General features: G+C 41.5%; 1 long non-coding RNA gene across 1 annotated transcript in view; it reads right to left on the minus strand.

The window, feature by feature from the left end:
• LOC308476213 overlaps positions 1-3,771 on the minus strand; it is a 57,602-nt gene extending 53,831 nt beyond the window's left edge. The window contains exon 1 of the long non-coding RNA XR_013985804.1: positions 3,708-3,771. This is a non-coding gene — a long non-coding RNA (uncharacterized lncRNA). The remainder of the gene's footprint in view (positions 1-3,707) is intronic.
• Positions 3,772-18,054: the final 14,283 nt, after the last annotated feature.

An 18,054-nucleotide genomic window follows, 5' to 3' on the forward strand; every position in this document is an offset into this window, starting at 1 on the left:
AATCCATAGATTAATGCAGATATAGAACGGAACAGAATTATGTGTGAACATATCTGAAAGTCACATGGATCAGAATTGCAAATACCTGGATCAGGCTTGTGAATGTCAGGAGATGTTTTGTGTGTGTGTGTGTGTGTGTGTGTGAGAAAGAGAGAGAGAGAGAGAGAATGAATGAATGAATGAATGAATGAATGTTTGAATCAGTCCTAGGTGGTAGCTGCCATTGAAAGGGTAGCCATGCCATCAGAAAGGACTTTAGATTTTAAACCCATCCTCTAACTTGGAACACACAGAGACAGTTACCTACCCTAATATTAAGCAGGCCAGGACTTCAAATGCAGCTGAGTTTTTATTCAAATGAAGCACAAATAGCATGACAATCAAAAGGTATAGCTAAGGTGTAGGCCATACAGACCTTTCTAGAATTGCACATTTATGCTGCTTCAAGAAACTATGTAAGAGATTACAATTTAACCCTAGTTTGTTTCTGATGGATTTTGAAGACTCCATGTCATCTCTGACATGGAAAACATTTCAAAGGAAATAGCATTTGCTGTGGGCCAAATATATCATCAAAATACAATGGAAATATGAAACCTCATTAGTACAAAAGGAACAGATAAGATCATATGTAGAGAAGGAATTTCCCCCAAGAATGTATTCATTTTAATAGCTCCAGGGCAACAAAGAGCACAAGAGTATTTGGAATCTATTATCATAAATTTGATTACAGTTATTGTAAATACAGGGTCCCCACTTTTTTTCTTTTGCTTTCATAGTATTTTCTACACAATTTCCATATGTTACATTTTGTGATTCTTTAGGCTTATTCCTTAAAGTAAACAAATGCAATACATTTGGGGAGGAGGTTCAGGTATATTGAAACATCCTTGAATGTTGGATACAGCTAAGTTTACAAACTTATCATTCAAACATCACTATAAGCCTTATTGTATAAGGGTAACCATATTTCTAAATGGGCAGCATTTATTTTCTGGCCCAGAATGTATTTGCCCTACTCTTAGCCCAGGATGAAATGATTGGGTGAAGCTTACGTTTTTTAGAGAAATACCTCAAAGACAAACTAGGGAGAAAGGGACTTTGTGCTGATGACGGAAAGAGATGCAGAAAGGTGAAGAAACATTATTCTTTTTATTTCCCCTTGGTTGTTCTAGAACATTTTGAGTCATCTCTGCATGGCTGGCATCTTAGGGAAAATAAACAATATTTTGCTGAGAAGAACAGTTTGTATGAGTGTTCGGAAACTGTATAATGTAAATTTAAGGCAATTAGAACAAAGCTTTACAACAATTTTTGTGTCCTTACTTCAGTAATATTGCTTTCAGCCTGAGATGAACTTTGGTGAAGCTCCTAAAAGTGAGTAAATGTATCTGACACAATATAGATTTTGATATAGTGCTATGGGATATAGAAATGCTATTTCTCAACAGGTGTTATCGTTTGAATAAGCAGCTAAATCCTCCATTGTCTCAACATTGTAATCAAGGGTGAGTCAACTGAAGTGTGTTCTAAGAACAAATTGTAACATATTACTTCAAGTGGAGAACTTGACAGGTAGCCATTTTTATATGGACACACAGGGTAAATATTTTGGCCAATGAATCTCTGGTGATGTGTAGAAACTAGTGTTGTGCTGAAAATTTCTCCTAGTTTTATTTTTGTTTTTAAGATTATCCATCAATTAATGAGCAAAAATTGCATTCAAAAATTATTAAAGGGGAGAGAGATTCTTTGGTGAGCATTCAAGGGCACCTGCTTAGTGAGGGGGAGATGTCTCCCAGCCAAACCCTCATTGTCAGATCACTTTAGAGAAATATGGGAGGGGAGCATTCCATAGCCCAATTTGGGCATGGAACTGGATAGTGAACTTTAAACAACAGCCTTGCTTGTGCCAGCTGAGACGCAATTTGGCAATATTTCTTTGCAAGAGGAAATGCAAGGATACTAGGGTGGTACAAGGGAATAATTAGAATTCAAAGCTTTTATTGCCTAAAATCAATATTAGACAGCTTGGGACCTTTATATTCCTTGTGAAAAGAAAAGCCCTGTAAAGGTGGCATAAAGTTTGGAATAAAGGAATTATCCTACTAGCACACTAACCAAACCAATCCCTGCTCAAGCCAAGGAGTGGGACACAGACACACACGGACACACAGAGAGAGAGAGAGAGAGAGAGAGAGAGAGAGAGAGAGAGAGTATCCTGGAAAGGCAGCCTCATTTAAAAAAGGAAAAATAAGAAGGCAGAAGGAAAAGGTACCATGGTCACACGCTGGCTTCTGAAATCTCTGCTGGGCAGTATTCTCTGAATTTGTAATCCCTTTGTGAATTGGTTCTTGCCCGATTCACCATTGAGAACGATCTGTTTTTATAGTCACATGTCTCAATGGCCAAAAGTTCTTTTCTTAGAATCCAGAAATCCAAATGGCTTGTGAAAAACGCATTCTTCTGTGCCAAGATCCAGGTTTGAATGTCTCAGTTTTGTTCTCTTCACATGCATGGGAAGTAACAAAAAGTCCAGAGTGCCTACATCACAGGCCCAGCTTAGTGGACATATCCCTGGCCATGCCTGTCTTCAACCTTCTTCTAAGCAAAACCCATTCACACACAGACAACACACAAATGTAACTTCTATTCTGGTTGCTATGCAGTCACTAAGGCTGGAACTATTTCTTTTCAAAGCTCACAATTTAGGTTTTCAGTCCAAGTAGGTTAAAAGTGCAGTTTACTTAACTTCTGCAAATAAAAGAATAGGCTAGAATAAAGAGGTTTGATACAGGTTTTTAAAGCAATAAATATGAAAATATAATGCACATAAATGTCCCTAACGGAAACTAACTAGGTTGCCATATACATAAGTTGGTCCCAAGTTTCTGCTTATTAGGGTTGCCAGTTTACTGAAAATCATGCTTACAGATTTAAGATGTGTTTTATCATAACAAGAACTGCTGGAGCACTAGGAGATTTACCATTCTGAAGCTGGTGGATGTTAATTTCTGGCATCCTCATTTGCATTCCCTTTCACTTGAGTGGGTGAAGAATATCTTACAACAGAATATCCTTACAATAACTTTTTCTTTTTGCTGCTGCTGCTGCTGCATCACACTGTTGACTCATATTAAGCTTGCAGTGTACTAAGACCTGAATATTCTTTTCACATGGCAGGTGTTTCCCATCTTATATTTGTGCAGCTGGTTCTTCCTGCCTAAGTTCAAAACCTTACATTTGCCCCATTGAAATTTATTTTGTCAGTTTTGGCCCAGTTCTCCAATCTGCTCATGTCATCGTGAATCCCGATTCTGTCTCCAACGGCATCAGCTACCCTTCCCAGGGTAAGGACAGCAAGATGTGATCACAGCAACTTCTCTAAGATATATGAGATCAAAAACAACTAAATGTATTAATTGATATCACTGTGTGATTTTGATCAGCTCCGGCCCATCTGGAGCTGATACAAGCAGAGTGTAATCTCGTAGTCCACAACGAAAAGATAAGCAGGTATCGTGCTACATGCTAATTGTTTTATTTCTCATCTATACCGAGAACACACAAACGTACATCTTGCCTCTGTGAGAGCAGAGAAGTAACTCCCTCTCCAACAAAGAAACAACAGAACACTGAAAAACAGGAAACCAGTGTACGTCACATCCAGTCTCCCATTCCCGTGGGAATCCAACAATAACTTGAACTGTGGAATGTAAACAATGTCTTGTGACATGCATTTGCTGCTCAGTGAGGGAAATAGAAACCAACAATCACAACTTGGCAGGGCACCATGTACATGGAGGGAGAAACTGTTTACTGTGGTCAAGAGCTTTATGCCTCCCAGTGCAGGTTAGGAAGAAATTACCATAAAGCATTTCAGAACTTGGTGCTTGAGAGAAGCAAGTGATCTCATCTGCAGCCAATCACACATACCAGCTTGTGGCTTGACAGACATGGGTTGGTGAAAATTTCACATCCCTTCCCAGATCACTCAGTGTAGTCCCATTGAAATAAGGAGATATAATTTAAGTTCGTGGATTTCAAAGGGTTCACTTTTAGTATGAATTAAGGGCTTAGTTCATAGTGCTATAAAAAGGGACTCACTTTCAAGATGAAGTTCAGAATACCAGAGAAGGAGGCTGTTTCAAGAGTAAGAAAAAGATGTACATGGTGGTAGGATCTCATTTTTCCTCCTTTTATTTAAGATAGAAGGAGGATTATGGAAACAGGCTGAAAAGGCTATTTTAACATATTTTATATATAAATAATAATCTATATAATCTATAGTATTTATAATATATTATTCATAGATTTAATATATATAAATCAGCATTGCCAGTAAATATGACTGTAAAATGTCAGCATATAAAATGTCAGTGTAAGAGTGTGCAACAGAAATAAACAATATTATTGGACTGGAAAATCCCCATTCACTATCAGCAATAAGGGAAGCTTTTCTTCGTGTAAGGACAGCACCCCGCCCTGCACATTTCACAGAAATTTTCCTCTTCCCTCAAAGCAGCAGAAACTCATTTTCCATTTTTGTGGAGAACGAATGCACCATTCAAATTTGAGGACTGAGCTTTGGCCCACATTTGCTATTTTTATTCAGTATACGACCATGACCATTAGGAAACCGTGCATTAGAAATAGAGATATTCATTTTCCACCCCACCCAGGTTACAGATTTCTTTACCGTCAGAGAGTTTGTGGGGTTTTGTGGTATTAAAGTTTGTCAGATTAAATCTTTACAAATCAGAAGCCATCAAGAGTTCTCCCCTCCCCCCACCCTCTGCCCACATATTTCAGTGTGAGTGAAATTTCAACTATGGTTTAAATTCACAGAAAAGAGAAATTAAATGACTATGAAGAGAGGGGTGTTTTATCACCTGAACTAATACCTAAGCTAGGAAAATATTTTTTGCTTGAGATGGTAACATGATGGTACCAATAATCATTTGTGATGGAATATTAAGTCCTATGAATAGGAAGGAAAGATCTACAAATTTGAGTTATTAATCTGTTCAGGAAACATATTCAGTGTGCACTTACTAGAAGAAAAATCATATTATTATTGTTAAAGAATAGTAATTTTTATACTGGTACCTTCTAAGTGCTGTGATAAGCAGTGCTTATACTGCCCCCCCCCATCCCCAAAGCCTCTGGGTTATTCACATCCAGGGAAGAAGAAAAACAGAAGTACAAGTGTATATAAAGTAAAAATGATCTAAAGCTGTTCATTCTATGTTAGAAGTAGTGTGGTGGACAATAAAAAATACACTGCACTCTTCATTATTTGGTGACCTATGGAATTTGCTGCATGTATGCACCCCTGAAATAATGGGGTTGCAGTTTTCAGCCTAAGAGTGATATCCAGCTAAGTCATACTCATCTAGAGCTGATTGGAGGGGGACACACAGAAGTAAGGGACACAAAATAAAGGAAATTCTGTTGTGCAAGTGGTAAACTGTTCCACTGGCAAACTGACATTATTTATTAGATTTCTGACCACCCATTACCATAAGCTGTCATAGTAGTTCACACCAATAAAATATACATTTATTAAAGGAAATGAAACAATTAGTCATAAACCAAAGAAGTGTTAAAAGAATTAAAAACAATTTAATATATAAAAACAAAACCAACATTTTAAAGCCATTCTATATGTGAAAGCACTTTAAAAATAGTTCCAGTACAGATGCAGACTGGTAAATAGATAACACTGGATTTCAGACATTATGTGTGCACATAAATGCTGGTGCAAAGTAATGTTTTCAATATACTTATATGTGAAATGGTAGTTATTGTGATACCAGACCATAACATGATTTGGTGTTTATTCCTTAAAAAGTGATTCTATGCTTGTTTGTTTTTTCTGTTTGTTTGCTTCCCCCACTTTTCTTGCTATATATATAAAAAATGTTTTGCAGACTTGAAAGGTTTGTGTTAAATTATTGATTTGTGTGTGTTAAATTATTGATTGATTGATTGCTGTTCCACACTCCAAGTTATTTAACATTTTCACATATGCATTGTTGATTACGGTCATTTTTTAAATCACCTAAAAGATTCAAAAAAATGATGTGAAAGCTGACCCCTGGTGCTTGAAGTAGAATGAGCGGGGTATGTACTTGTCATGCAGTTGCTGGTACTGCTGCCTCTACATAATCCAAAACAAAGGCAGCGTATGTATTTCCACAAATATGCCAAAAGCATGGATAAACATAGTACAACAAGCAGTAGTATTATTTATTTATTACTTATTAATTTCTTCTTATTATATCTATTCATATCCTGCCTTTTTTCCTGACAGGGACTCAAGGCAGCTTACAGCTAAAACTGAAAATGCAATAATTAAAAACTATTACAGTGGTACCTCTGGTTACGAAATTAATTTGTTCTGGAGGTCCGTTCTTAAGTTGAAACCGTTCTTATCCTGAGGCATGCTTTCGCTAATGGTGTTTCCTGCTGCGCATGCGCCACTGGCACATGACTTCCACTCGCATCCCAGGGCAAAGTTCACAACTGGGAGCAACTATTTCTGGGTTAGCAGAGTTCATAACCAGAAGCATGTGTAACCAGAGGTACCACTGTATATATAAACAGTGCTCTTTTTTTTTAGGGGGTCGCATACCCCTAAACATTTTGTGAATCTAATGAGAAAAGAAACTAAAAACATTTTTAAAATGAGTTTCTTCGCTAGCACGGTGAATCGTCAGTTCCATTGCTACCCCCAATGGAGGCCTCTTTCCTGAGTCTCAGGCAGAAGTAAGCATTTAATGTGTGAAGTAGGAGTTGAAATCTAACACAGCGATTGGTCAGTTTCATTGTATTTACTGTGTTTATTTTTTCTGATTTGAACTATAAAATGATGGTTTTCTTGAGTCAAAATGAGAGTACCCCTAAACATTTTTTTAAAATAAAAAAGCACTGTATATAAAAATTATAGAGAGAGCATTGCAATAAAAACATCACAGCCCCAGTCCATTCCTTAAAAAGTGACAGTTCCCCAAAAGCCTGTTGGAACAATAAAGTTTTCACCTGCTGGCAGGACAGCAAGGAGTGGCCTGTGTGGTGAGAGAAAGTCATCCTCTCTACAACAGCATCAATACTTCTTACCTGGACAGAACCTGGGACATGGAAGTGTAGCTACAAGGGAAGTGACATGGAGGCACATCAACGGATCCAATTTGGTGCTCCTTCCAGTGCACCTGCACAGCCCTGCCCCCTGCCCAGCCAAACCTCATCCAGGTAATAAACAATGATGCTGATGTTAGGAAAATAGCTCTGTGGCTCCTCTCCACCACTCAGGCCATTATTCCTGACCAGAAAAAGAGGCTGATTCTAGGTATTTTATAGAAATGTGTCCGGCACAGGAATAACATGAAAGCCCAGACATGAAGCGGTGCTGGAAACTGACTGTTAAAGTGGTAAAATATCCCACACAGAGCCCAGCAAGTCTGCAGACCATTTGCAAAAATAAGCTGTAGCTCACCTCTCTCCAGGGTAAAACTAGAGTAAACCTTTCTATTGCTGAATGCCAGCTGGCAGGTGAATGTGTCAGGTAAGATGATGGCTCCTTCAGATCAGCTACTGATGAACTGGAGGCAAATTTCTGGCCTCTTAATTGAATTTTAAGGGTGGCCAGCACCAGCAGTGATTAGCCCCAACCAGCTTCATCAAGGATGATGGGAGTTGTAGTTCAAAACATCTGGAGGGCACCAGGTTGGGGAAGGCTGTCCTCGATTAATGTGACAAAAAGTGGGGCGGGGGAGCTGCTTTATTGTCTGCTCTCCCCCACCCCCCTTATCTGACAACCTGACTTTCACTGGTGCTGAAAAGTAACAAAAGAGGTTTGGGAATATTTGTCAAGCTTGTAAACACTAGCCCTTTGAATATATTTTCCTTTGTTGCCAGGTCGCAGCAGAATAATCCAGCAAAATAATTGACTAATTTGTTCAGTGTTCCGCTTGCCATGATGTTGTTATGTATTGGGGTGTTTATCTTCCACAGGGCTGTCATACCAAAGATCGTTCTCAAGTGAATTCATAACTTACCTTTATAGTGATATTTACTTTTATTGTTACAAGCTAAGGGCCTGCCAATACGATGGCTGGATTTGATTCTCTCATAAAAGCTTTCCCTTGTCCTCTCGCCTCTTTCTTCCTGCGGTCCTTTATCCTTCCTAACTGTCAGGATGAAACTGTAAGCTGCAGTGCCAGCTCTAGATCAAAATGGCACCCCAGCTGGGAAGCATTTTCCATGTTACGCCTCTTATGTTCAGTTTTTGGACATTTTGGACAAGTGGTCCCGTTCACAACTTTGACACACAATTTGTAGACATTTTTTTAGTTCTGTTGAGTGAGAGGTTGCAAAACCTCCCACAACTTATAGGCTCATGCACAACACAGGCCAGTGCCAGAGCATAGGAAGTTGTCTTATTCTAAGTCAGACCAATCATCCTTGCTCATCCATCATCCATTCAGTACTGGCCAGCAGAGTCTCTCTCCAGGCTTCTAGGTAGCAGTGTTCCCAAGCACTACCTGAAGATTCAGGGACTCGATCAAGGGATGCTTTGCATGCAAAGTATGGGCTTTGCTACTGAGCTCCATTTACAAGCAAAGATGTCCTGTTTGTGCTATTTGTTTCAACTGACAGTTGAGCAGAGAGCTTGTGACAACTGCACTCTGAGCCTGGTGCACAAAAAGCATGCCTCCCATAAGCCTGAAATCCCAGGTGGCCACCTCAGTTGCCTACTCCTAAATCCAAAACTGATTAGCTGATATACTGTGATGTCACAGTAGGGACTGAAGTTTGTAGAGGCAGCTGATTGGCTAATGAAGGAAACTTTGAAGATATTGATGTCAGAGGTGCAAATTTAATATCCATCAGCAACATTTATTACATTAAAAAACATGTTGACACAGCCAGTATCCCATGCAATTTTGAATTTTTATCTATCTCTTTATTTTACATGTAGGGTTCTGATGTGTCCTCTTTTTCCAAGACACATCCTCTTTTTCAGGGGTAAAATTTCTGTCTGGGTGGATTTTTTAAATTTGCCAAAATGTCTCTGGCTATACTTTCTGGATGAGACATAGACATAACTGGTGGTTGAAGACTTGCCTTCCTCTTCTCTTTTCCTGCCCCCCTCAGCAATATATCACAGCTTCTATAGCCTACATATAGTAGGGGTATTGAAAATGACAGTTGTCAGGGCACCCTCTTTTTTACAACACATTTCTACCGGGAGTTCAGTGTGACTTTTCTGGTCCTTCCCATTCAACAACATGCAGGTTCTTTCACCTTTGCAGGTATGTATTGAACCCAAGCATCTGTGTGAGTGATCATAGGAACAGAATGTGCCACTCACTCTATCCAGTTTGTACAGGTAGTCCCATCCTGGCATGGACACAGCAGTTGCCCACCCTTCTCCCCATATAAAATACTAAAGGGGTTTGCTGATTCAAGCGTGCTTCCACTTAGTTCAGGATACCCTTGGGTAATCAGTGACTAACCTGCGACTTGTTCCAGTCCAATTCTAGCCACTCCAGCCCTGCAGTAAGGCCAGAAGTTACTCCTCAAAGAGATGAACTCAGGTGCTAGGGAGCACATACATCTTCAACCCTCTCTTAGTCACAAGCCTGTTGCTGCAGTCTAAGGTGGTCTGGCCCATACAGATGTTTACTAGAATTTAGGCATAGTCCCCATATCTTGCAGGGCAGGGCAGTAAGGTGCTCTGATGTGAAAGATCTCTACAGGACTATTATCATTCATCCCTTAGACATAGTTAGATGTAACCTTGCAAGCTTTTACATGCTGTACCACTTGCTCCATGATCTTTCACATTAAGTTTGCAAAATCACCCATCATGGAAAAATTGCAATGAAGCATAAAGGAAAAAGTTTGAACTCATTGGAAGAAACAGAAACAGAACAAAAGCACAAGAAGACACAAATGGCAATATGACACTATTGGGTCCAAGTTGTCCTAGGTGTGATTAAACTTTTTACTTCTAATAATGATGAGGATATCGGTGAGGACAGTTGCCCACATAAAGCCCATGTTTGAGAAATACACATTCTGCTATATATCAAATGTCTCAGAGAGACATAACATGGAGCAACCTTTTATTGAAGAAAACATAAACGCAAATAGCTGTGAGTTCAGTTCCCTGATGAGCAAGATGATAAGCGATAAAATTGTTTTCAGAGTTACAGATGAGACACTAAAAGGGAGGTTGCTGTGAACCCCTGACCTCATTCTTGGGAATGTCATGCAGCATAGTCAACAAGCGCAGTGTCTGGTCAGGAAAGGCCAAATGCAATAAGTAGTGAGGAGGAGGACTTAGGTGTGATTGCTCAATGCAATCCCCACAAAAGAAGGAGAAGCAATCAGAACACCCCACCCCACAGAGAAAGGCAGATTGGACCAGCATACATCCACTGAACATTTTGTGGGAAATATCAGACAAGGAACTTGAAAAAGCCAGTTAACTCTTGAGGCTTTTGAGGGATCCCTTGAAGTAGCTGACTTTGAATGTCATGTGCAAACAACAGGTTCCAAGCACAATTATATGGCCTGATTTAGAACTAACATAAGCAGAGCCCAGCTGGATCATACCAAAGATCCACCTACTGGTCCAGAATTTCCACACTGGCTAGCCAGATGCTTATGAGGAAGCCCACAAGCAGGACATGAGATCACAGGTACTTATATTCTGCAGCAAGGACCACTTACCAAGCTGAATGGGGACCAATGATTGTGGCCCAGTGTGGGCAGTGGTAGTACCGGACGTGGTCTGCCAGCTCCCATACAGCAGGGCGAAGAACATCACCTCCTCCGCTGGCTATTCAGGCTGCCATGGCTCACTTCCAGTCCTGGCCAATTATGGGCAAGCTGGAAGGCTTGGCTTGGGAGTGGACCAGAGGGAAAACTTCTTCCCTCTGCTCCACCAGCTAGCTATAAAACCATGCCATGCCCCAGACCTGGTACACAGTTAGGAATTGGATTCCCCACTCTTCCACCCTATACTATGCTATGTTAGGTCTTGAGCATCTAGCAATGAAATTCAACTTGCCTAGAATGCATCTGTACAGCGTTGTGTCAGAAAACGCTTCAGCAGTACTATCTACCTGGTAACCTGTCACCATCGGTGTGTCTGCTGGGTTTGCATCAACCAAATTCAACCTGGTTAATGCATCAGCAATTTTCTGTGTTTGGTGTACCAGAAAATTACCTGCTTGGTCCCTCTCCACCTGCAGAGAAAGATAGTTGGATACCTCACCAAGATCCTTCATGTCAAAGTGCTCCTTCAGTTGAGCTAGGGTGCTTTGGTACAAAGCCTGATTCTTCCAAAACATCAGAAGATCATCAACAAAAGATAAACAATACAGTTTGTTTTGCCCCTCCTCCTTGACAAACACACATGGATCAGCTTTGCCCTGGTGAAAACCTAGAGAAAGCAATGTCTCAGTGAGTTTTGTGTTCCAACACCTGGCACTCTGCTTGAGACCATATAAGGATTTCCGTAGTTTACAGACCATTCCCTTCTGTATCTGCATCCCATCAGGTGGAAGCATAAACAGCTCCTCGTCCAAAATCCCGTACAAAAAAGCTGTATTAATGTCATGATGGGAAACATGCAGTTTCTCCTCCGCAGCGATCTTGAGCATCAGCCGAATGCTCTCATACTTGACTGTGGGAGAGTAGGTCTCGTGGTAATCCTGTCCTGGTACCTGTGAAAAACCTCTGGCAACCAATCTAGCTTTGTGTCTAACTACCTTGCCATTCTGGTCTGTCTTGGCCTTGAAGACCTATTTGCTGCCAACCTGTCTCATTCCTGGGACTACTGGTACCAGTTCCCAAGTTTGGTTCCTGTTCAAGGAATCAACTTCAGCCTTCATGGCATTAAACCAAGGCTCAGCATCCTTAGAGGTTAACTCCTGAACCTCTTTGAAGCTTGAAGGTTCCCACACCTTCTCTGAGCTACTAAGAACAGCAGTTGCTGTCTTAGCAAACTCATCAGCAAATCTCTTTGGAGGTTTGCCCTTCGTCGCCCTTTCAGATCTGCATACTAGACGCAAGTCTTCTGGACTCATCTCCTCCTTCTTAGGAGAAAAGTGACCAATGGTGAACAGTGGTTCTTCCAGTTCATTGTCAGACGCATCAGATGGTCTGACTGAGGCCTTTGTGCTCTTGTAGTCTGCTGTGTCATCACTGTCACTGACATCAGCAGCAGCGCCGCCCACTGAGCTGGAATCCGAACTCTGATCATCATCATCATCCTCAGCTTCCTCAGCATCATCTGCTTTTTTTACATCACCTTCATCCTCCTCTGGCTAACTGTGGAAAATTCCCACATTTCCCCCCCACTTAGGATTGTACTCAACACTCTTTGTGAACTTAATGGACTTAGAGTCAGTCATCCACACCCTGTATGCACCTTTTTCGTACCCCATGAACAAACCATGTGCCCCACGCTTCCCAAGCTTGTTGCTTTGTGGGGTGTGTACCCACATGTCAGAACCAAAGATTCTCATGTGCTTGACGCAAGGTTTCTTACCAAACATCTTCTCATAGGGGGTACAACCAATAGGTGATGACAATCTGCGATTATAAGTGTAAACAAAATTCGACAGAGCCTCCCCCCAATACTTATCAGGGAGACTGGCATCATGCAACAATGTTTTCATTCCTTGCAGCAACGTTTGATTTGCTCGCTCCACAAGTCCATTCATCCATGGCGATCTAGGCGTTGACAAGTCATGCTGGATTCCCTTCTCAGTCAGGAAAGCTTCGAACTGCTGAGAAGTGAACTCCCCGCCCCGATCAGTAAAGAGACAGCCGATACATTTACCGTGAACATTCTCCAACCAAGCACAGAATGCCTTGAACTTAGGAAACGCTTGCGATTTCTGCTCGAGCATAAACACATGAATGTACCTGGGAAAAGAATCAATCAGAACCATGAAGTACCTTGCTCCTCCCAAAGAGGGCGCAAGTGGACCAACCAGGTCTGCGTGGACTAGCTGGTAGGGTTTGGAAGCCTGCCTGCTAGACTCCTTGCCTTTTGGAGCAACCTTCACCTTGTTCTCTGCACAAGATACACATTTCATGTGAAACTTACAGGGTTTGATGTTCAAACCCTGAACCAATCCTGGCATCTTGGCCAGCGCCTGCCAAGACAGGTGACAAAATCTGCGATGTGCATCATGAATGCATCCTGCATGAAGAACTTTGTTAGTTTGTGCAACACAACAAGAATCAACATTAGACACAACAGCACCATTGTCATCATAAGTTATACAGAACAATCCATCTATAAACTTTGCATGCAAAATGTCTTCTTTGCATTTCCTGATGACACAGACGCTCCTCTTGAAGGAAATCTCAAAACCACGCCCAGTAAGCTGTGGGACACTGAGCAAGTTGTCTGCAGCACCTGGAACATAAAGTACACCTTTAATGGTTGTGTGCAGACTTGCCAGTCTCACAGTCCCTTCTCCTGCGATTCGCAACTCTTTCCGTCAGCTAGGCGGATCTCACCATCTTGAGGTTTAAAGGAGATAAAGAGATGCCGATCTTTTGTCACATGGCGGGTGCATCCAGAATCTATAATAAATCTGGCCTTGGCCCTTGGAGCAGCTTTTGCAGCCAGCAAAACCTTGTTTTCCACCGGCGTGGGCTTTTGCTGCTTGCCCCCCTGCTCCTGGCCATCAGACTTGCCTTTAGCCTTTGGTGAAGCTGTGCCAGCAAACAAAGCCTTGTTTTCCACTGGCGTGGGCTCTTCACCCCCCTTCTGCTTCGGGCCATCTGCAGGCATCTGCCTCTGTTTACCTCTGGCCTTCCGGCCTCTGCAAAGGCGATGACCTTGGTTCTCACGAGAAACAGAGCTCTCAGCTGCTGACTCCTTGGCTCCCCCTTGAGGCTGGAATGCTGCCTGGGATGACATCACAGTCAGCTCCCCCTGCAGCTTGCAACCGGTGCCCTCGGCATCCCTGCATTCACCCACACTCTGGGAAACAGCCAGGACCTCCGTGTTGCCAGCTAACGTTTTAATCTCCTCCAGAGAGATGGACAAGACTATTACGTCTATGGCCTTCAAATTTTCGGCCCTCCATCTATCTGTCAGGGGAACTGGAGGGGCTTCAGACACAGTATGCCACACTCCAAACTGACGCAGCAAACTCTCACACCACACAGCCCAGGTCTCATAATTGTGCCGATTTAACTTTGGGCACTCAGCAGCTTTAGAAGCTTGGAAAAACTCCATTCCAGCTCTTCACTTGAGCCGTGAGCCCTATTCACTTCAGAGGCTTCTTATCTTGGCACCCATAAATCATGAAGCCTCTGGCGCAGCTCCCAGACCAATTAGGCCAGCCGGACATCAAAGAGACTTTGCCGCGGCAACATAAAAGCCTCATTTCTGCCCACATACCTCTCAGCAGTCCGTCGCAGTCTTACTCTCCTGTAAGTGCCGTGAACCTGTTGTTGGGATACTGCCAGGGAGACAAAGTCCATCATGGTCCCACAAGTTGCCTCTGGACGTCCCATCAATCTCCTGTAGATACAGTATCAGCAATTAGCGACATGAGCTCCAGAAATAGCCTGCCATCATTCTCAAGCTCATGCACGCTCTATCAGCAGATAATGCACAGCAAAAGTTGCACGCAGGAGAGCATTATTTACAAGTTTTATTCAGCGTTGATCAGAACAAAAAAAAATGACTGCCTGCTTCAGTGTCTCCAAACACAGAGAGAGCGAAAGCAAAGACACAACAGAAACATCCTGTGAAACAGGAAATATGCAGGCTGTGTGACTCACAAAGCCTGCTCCCTTTTAAGGTGGAACGGAAATATCCTAACAGTGGCATCTTGCTAAAGGAATGCCTTTCCCAGAGATACTTGCCTGGTGCCAGTGCATGGCAAAGCACAAGTCCAGGTTCAGGTGACATGCTAAGCTAAACCATGGACTCACTCACAGCAGCAACAGCAGAGAAGGGGGAAAGCGGCCATGATTTCCTCTCCAAGAGTTTGAATGCTTGTATGTTTCCAGTAGGCCACAGTTTGGGTAAGCATTATGTGTGAATCAGCTTATTCTGTATTGTCTACACTTATTGGCAGTAACCCTCTGGAGTTTTAGACAGGATTCCCCACCCCACCCCCCGCTTAGTCCTACCTAGAGAGATCAGGGGTGGAATATGGGGCTTTCTGCATGCAGAGTGTGTGTTCTACTACTGAGCTGTAAATAGTCTTATTTGCTTCAAGCAATTACATAGAGATGTCTGCAGACAGGGCCAGGTAGTGTGCCCAATGAGTATATTCTTTGTAGAATTCCTCCTTCATATGAATAACATATGAAGGGGTTTAGTTCTTCATCCAATCTACTTAACAAGATTATTTTTGGATAGAAAGGAATAATTCATTGCATGCTAGCCTGAGCTCTTTGGGGGCAGAAGTAGGTTACAAATGTAATAAAGTCATAAAATCTGATGGAGATTTGCTTTCCTTTTGTTTAAATAATTTCTTAATATCATATCCTTTAATGCAGGAAGTGGGGGGGAACTATGTACAAACTTTCAGCCAGTATCTCTAAAATCTCGCTTGGATCTAGATTTAATCCATATGGGAACCATGCTTAGAGTAGATCTATTGAGACTTAACTTCAGTGAGACTTAAGTTACTCAAAACCAAATTAATTCCCATTAATTTCAGAGACTCTAAGCTGTCTCTCCTCATATCAGTCTCTACAGCCATAGCAGGCACTGCAATTCTCCAGCGGTTGGACTTCACCCCCGAAGGCACACACTTCCATTGTCTTCCAAGGCAGATGGATGCCAACCACCCTCATCATAACTAAGTCTGGATCCAGCCCAATGTGCATACACTCTATGCTAGTAGAAAAATGATAAGCAGTAATATCACATTTATAAGTAATAATTAGCAAATTTCTATGTGATGTGAGAACAGTGGGATTAATTTAATTTCAGTGGGTCTGAAGTAGTCCTAACTATCCCAAAGACCCACAGATGACATTATCTGTGGGTTTATTACTTTCCATTTTTCAGTACTTCATAACCCACTGTGTTTCTCAACAATTTGAAGGGTGTTTTTTTTTTTTTTTTTAGTTCTTGCCTAAATCTGCATTGTGCATAAAATTTCTGTTTCTCAAACTCTGGTCAAATTCAAGATAAGACAGAAATGCCCTTATTCCCTTCTTCTTCTTCTTCTTCTTCTTCTTCGTCTTCGTCTTCGTCTTCTTCTTCGTCTCCTCCTCCTCCTCCTCCTCCTCCTCCTCCTCCTTTTGCATGGCAACCTGAAAGTTTATCAGAAAGTTTATCAGATCTTCTCAGCACCACTTCTTCCTCCCCTGCAACTCCTTCCTTCATCTTCTGATTACTAATCTAAGGATAAAATCTGGAACAATCATGTGATACTTTATTGTCCTGTGCCATATTTGCCTTAGATGAGGTGGGGAGCATGATGGTAAATGTACCTGCCACAGCTATAAGTAGCAAGAACTCTATACTATTAATGATTGCTTAGGAAGCTCAGAAGTGCTCATAACCTTGACCATATACTGAATTATGAGTGATGCTGTAATTCAGCAGAGGTGTATTCAAAGTGCAGTGTAAGCCAGACCACTATTCCTGGTTGCCATCCAAACTACCATTACAGGAATATCTTTAGTTTGCTTTTAACATGGGCAGGCTCAATAGATTGACAAAACGCATTCATAGCTTTCATCCTTTCCAGGTAGACAACATCAAAGCAGTAAGGCTGCATCATGCTTTAGAATCAGCTTCAATACTTTGCGGCTCAAAGAGATGCCCAAGGCAAAATCTATTTGGGAAAATGAAAGCCTTGTCCCATTGCAACTTTTGGTGTAACCAGGTACACACACACACACAGAGAGAGAGAGAGAGAGAGAGAGAGAGAGAGAGAGACATAAGAGACATACACACACTCTTTTGGTGTAACCATATATACCTTTCAGCTTTAAATTCTCACTGTGGTTCTATGGCTGAAAGCATGGGGAAAATGAACTTTTACTAGCTGGTTGTGCTACAATGATAACTTTGAAAGAAAATTTCTAACACAACTGGAACAAAGTATGAAGAAAACAATATATGAAGCATGGAAGCATTATATAGTAATAAATAATAAAAAACCTGGAAAATATTTCCTCATGGTGCTTCAAATCTCACTGGGAGTTCTATTGATTCAGATCCATGGAATTGAAAGTTTGGATCTGCTTTGGAATATGGCAGATCCATTATTGTGCCATTTGCATATAACACGGCATCATGGAATTTGTAGGATTCATGATGGAGAGCTAGAACTATCAAATTATAGTGCACATGAATGTGCATGCACACTTCAAGATCACAATACTGTATGGGATGTATGATGTAGTAAAAGGTACAAAATGTTAATATATTACATACATGCATAGCAGCCTGCATGTTTGTTCCCAATATTTATTCTCACAACTATCTAAGTTAGGTTAGGCTGAAAGGTATATGCTGTATAAATAGGTATTTTCAGAGTAGAGGGTATTCCAGAAGAAAATAACAATGGAGAGAGGACTGTGCCACCAACAGACCCTTGCATGTGGACCAACATGAACCATCTGAATGTTGCTATATGATATGACTGCTTGATGGCATCTGTCTGTCTCTTCACCTTTGCTGGTGAAGTCAAACTGTCAAAAGGTTACAGTACCTGCTGTGACTGTAGGACTGTAGACCATGATAAGATGGGCGAGATAAAGGGAAATAGCAATCAACAAAGAACAGTGCCCTACTTATTTACCATGGACTGCTATCTTGACAGCTATAATGCAAAGTCTCCCCTTCTATTGCTGCTTCCACGTGTTTAGAATTGTTTTGACAATGAAGTCATTAAAAAGTTCTGAAGCATTTTGTACCTGCACCCCCAGCCCTGCCAGCAAAAGTAATTGTAACTTTATAGATAACCCATTTTGTCCAATACATCTTACAGAGAAGACTTGACTGAAGAATTCTCATTCTACATTCAGGTTGCAGTG

This window comes from Podarcis pityusensis (assembly GCF_964106645.2).
Source record: "Podarcis pityusensis genome assembly, chromosome: 4".
Taxonomy (NCBI): domain Eukaryota; kingdom Metazoa; phylum Chordata; class Lepidosauria; order Squamata; family Lacertidae; genus Podarcis; species Podarcis pityusensis.